This window comes from Nannospalax galili, unplaced genomic scaffold (genome assembly GCF_000622305.1).
Source record: "Nannospalax galili isolate Female #2095 unplaced genomic scaffold, S.galili_v1.0 scaffold366, whole genome shotgun sequence".
Taxonomy (NCBI): domain Eukaryota; kingdom Metazoa; phylum Chordata; class Mammalia; order Rodentia; family Spalacidae; genus Nannospalax; species Nannospalax galili.
Window position 1 is genome coordinate 2382600 of NW_008355168.1, and position 4141 is coordinate 2386740.

Below are 4141 nucleotides of genomic sequence, written 5' to 3' on the forward strand. Positions count from 1 at the left end.
ACGAGGCTTTAAGGCAGTATTTCAACTCTGTATCTCAGGTTCTTTGGGTGTGTTATGGACCTAGGAACTACTGATGGAGCAGCTGCGGACGCCGCATGGGTGAGGGTCCTTAAGCATCTAGAAGATGGCGCCCCTGAGCCCCCCACAGCAGTGATACTCTCAAAGGCACTAGTTTAACCATCACTGCTGTGCCACTTTATGTACAATTTTGCTTTCTGCAGCCTCAGGTACCTATGGTCAAATGGTCTAAAAATAATGAATGGAAAGTTCTAGAAATAAGTTTTAAAGTGAGTAGCAGTCTTATACTTTCATACTGTGTCTTTCCTGGCTCCTGATTCATCCCACGGTCCAGCACATCCACACTGTATAAGCCTGCCCCTCCATCACTATCAGCCATCTCAGGTAACAGATCAACTGTCGTAGTGCCTCAGTGTTTATAAACCTAAGTAGCTCCCATTTTACTTAATATTGACCCCCCAAACTTGGGTAGTGGTGAAGATAATTTTACCATAGTATGTTTACAGCTGTTGTTAATATGCCTACTTTATAAATTAAACTTCATGATGGATAATATGTATGGAAAATACATAGGGCTTGGTACGACCCCTGGTGTGAGGCATCCACTGGGTGTCCTGAAGTGTAATAAGGGGGACTGCTGTACACCCACCCCACCGTGTATTCCTTTTCTCCCAACACCACATCTCTAGTGAAGAAATGGCTTATGTTTTACAGCTGTGTGTCAATACCAAACTGTGTGAATCTTTCAGTTATTATACATTTTCTGTGTTAACCAAGTTTTGTTTCTGCTACCCCCCAACCAGAAGCCATTTTATCCCAAAGTTAGTAAGATCTTAATGTATTTTTAATTTTCTTTCTTTTTGTAATACTGTTCGAAAAACACTGAAGAAAAAATCATATTTCCAAAGGGGTCTTTTTCTTAACCAATGTCCCTTTACAAAAGTGCGAAACCCCCAGCTGCACAAGGTGTGCTGTCTGCAAATGTTAGGCTGAGGTCTTGTGGCCCTGCACTGGGGCTTTCCAGCTCTTCCAGCCTGGTTTTCCGAAGACCTCATTCTACCCGCGGCGCGTCTCTTCCGGGACCTTCAGCAGGAAGCGTTCGTAGATGATGCATTTTGGTGCCTTATAGAACTGCTTCGTTCTTTCACCAAGCTGCCTGGCAGCCTGACTGACAGCACGGAATTCTGGATTAAACGTCACTTCCTCCCGAAGGCTTGGTGACCTTGGCTAGCTGTGGAGATGATCTCCTTCCGAGTTCCTACAAGAACTGTGTTCTCTGAGACTATTCATCACAGCACGACAGGGATGTTTCTGTTCTGTTTAATTCATTCATCCTGCTTGATGCCTGAATCATTTAAAAATACATGTTCTTCGATTTGGGAAACTGCCTTGAATTACTTTAATAATAAGCCCCTTCTGCCCATGTTTGGCTTGTGCTCATTTGCCCCAAGATGGACCGCCAGCATTGATTTTCTAATTTTTTTATTTGTAACTGAAACATAAAACCCCAAAATTATGCTTATTAATGGTGTGCCATGTGATCGTTTAATACATGTAGATCAGGTTAACTGTGTCATCTCCCCCCACATCATTTGATCATTGTTAGAACTTTCAAATTCCTTCCCCTGGCTTTTGGCACACACAATTGTCTGCTGCTCTCTGTAGTCATGTGAAGCGTGGGAGCCGAACTTCAGGCTCCCAGGTAGGTGACTTCATTACCATTGTCCAATCTTTAATCCTCTTGCCTATAATTTTTCTGCATTAGTTTTTGTTCTTAGTGCTGGAGAGCCTATGGAACCCAGAGCCTTACACACGAGGTGAGAACATTACCACTGAGCTGTAGCCACAGCCCCTTCTTTAAACTTTATTCTTGGTTCTGTTTTTTGTTTGCTTATTTGTTTGTTCTTAAAGAATGTTCTTTGCTCTATACTCCAGTTCCTCTAATTTTTGCAGTCAGGTATTTAAGAACTCATGTGATCCCTGGCAGTTTGCCTTTCCTGGAATCTGTTCTTACGTCCTTGTGTGGACACATGGTTTCATCAAGGTTTCAGTACTGGCGGTGTAAGTAAGTCCCATGCTCTGTAGGACAGCAACCATGGCTTTGGACCTGATCCTCAGCTACATAAATTCAATGCAATGTGGTAGTGAGGGATAAAGTCTCAGGAAAAATATTCACTCAAAAATCCAATTTATAGAGACAGATCTGCCAGGGTGACAAGAGGATGCGATATGTTCTTGGTATCAGGATTCTTATAAATGCTGAATCTAAGTTTGATAAGCATGGGGTTTGGGGGCAAATAAGTTACATGATAACTGTTTTCTATTTCTGTGCTTGCTCTACGTCATTCTCCTAACTCTACCCACCCTCCGGCTTGAAAGTTGCTAAACTGATGGAACACAACCCCAGTGAACTTCAGGAGAACCTGGGAAAAGGGTTAATAACGGTACATGTGTATATGCACATATATACCATGAAGGGATGCATGGAAGGATATGTGTATGTATATGTTAGTGTGTGCGCATATGAGGTCATACCTTGACTGCTAAACTGATTCTTAAGGCAGCATCTATTTTACACACATCTGTGATTATCTTTACATATACTAGAAAATTCCTTAGGTAAATACTCCTGTTTGTCTCTTCCCAAAACACTTATATTAGAAATACAAATTTGCCCCAAAGCCATAGTCTTCTGAGAGTGAAGGTCATTTCTTTAGTGCTCTGGATTTACTTGGTTGTCAGCTATCGGTCAGACAGTGGTTGCTGTCAGGCAGAGAAGGGTTTTTACCCAGTTCTGCCAAAATGTGCAATTTTGGAAATGTTATCTAACCTCTGAGTTTGAGTTGACTCTGGTATAAGAAAGGAACAGTAAATACCAATATCAGAACAATTCTTACTATGTAGTACAGAGTATCAAAGAATTGCACTTCCTCCCTCTTTGATAGTCTTTTGGGTGGATACTTCCTGATGGGGTGGGTGTCCCCAGCGACCTAGTGTGAAGGGCTGCTCTCTAGAAAAGCCTCTTGCACACTGAGCCCCACCCCCAGGGTGCGGGTCTTCCTTAGATTCAGTCCGAGACACTGGTGCTTCCTGACCTTACTCCCTTGTCCTTTTCCTGACTTTGTGACTTCCTGACCTAGTGCATCTTTGGAGACAGCAAAGCAAGGGAAAAGGCACTGGAATCTGGACACCGTCTCCCTCTCTGCCCCTACAGACTACAAGCTTGTCAGCTAGAGAGCAGTGTGCCTGGGTCTTCTGACACGAAGCACACTCCTCCTCCACATTTCTCCATACCACTTGTCATCGTGATAAGGTGACTGTCGTATATCTCTTAGATTACTGTGTGATTATTGGCTCAAAGTCTGCCTGTTTTGAACTACAAGTTCCATGTACCTTTTGCTCACCACCGTGTCCCTAGCATGTCTCACATAATGTAAACACCTCAGAGCTGCTTCTTCACATGATAATTTTACAGAACAAATAACATGAAGTATATGCAAATGTTTTGTTAACTACAGTAATGCACATACAAAACACCTTAGTTCTGTGAACCTGTTAGTTTCAGCAGTTTCTCAACAAAAGACATCTGGCCTGTGCCACTTGAGGTCCCATCCAAACAGCAGGATGTGGCATCAGGAAATGTGTTAATGTGCAGACTGGGCATGGTGGCGCATGCCTTTAGTCCCAGCACTCTGGGGGCCTCTGTTAGCAGATCTCTGTGAGGCCGGAACAAGCCTGGTCTGTACAGTGAGTTCCAGGCCAGCTGGGGAGAGAGGGAACAAACAAAACATGTGTCAGACATACTTACAACTGAAGACATAGCACACGGCTGCAGAACATAGGAAAAGCAAGTGGGAACTGAGCTGGAAATTTCTTCTACGGCTGGCTTTCATAGTGCCAGAAGGTGCTGTGCAGTCTGCTCAGGGAGAACAGTTATCTATGAACTTACCCAGACACAGCCCCCGAGTGCTACAATACCAACTTGCCAAGCGAAGTGTGCCCCATGGTTCAGTAGTGACATGACAGTTATGGCGGCAGCGAACTGTTCTCTGATTGGATTTGAGGTCCCGTCTCGTGCTGCGAACCTGGTCAAAAGCCCACAGCTTGGGGGGGGGGGGGGCAA

At 44.0% G+C, this 4141-nt stretch overlaps 1 long non-coding RNA gene across 2 annotated transcripts in view; it reads right to left on the bottom strand.

The window, feature by feature from the left end:
• Positions 1–706: 706 nt before the first annotated feature.
• LOC103749423 overlaps positions 707–4141 on the bottom strand; it is a 15671-nt gene continuing 12236 nt past the window's right edge. For both annotated transcript variants that reach the window (XR_607939.2, XR_001872887.2), the window contains exon 4: positions 707–3781. This is a non-coding gene — a long non-coding RNA (uncharacterized LOC103749423). The remainder of the gene's footprint in view (positions 3782–4141) is intronic.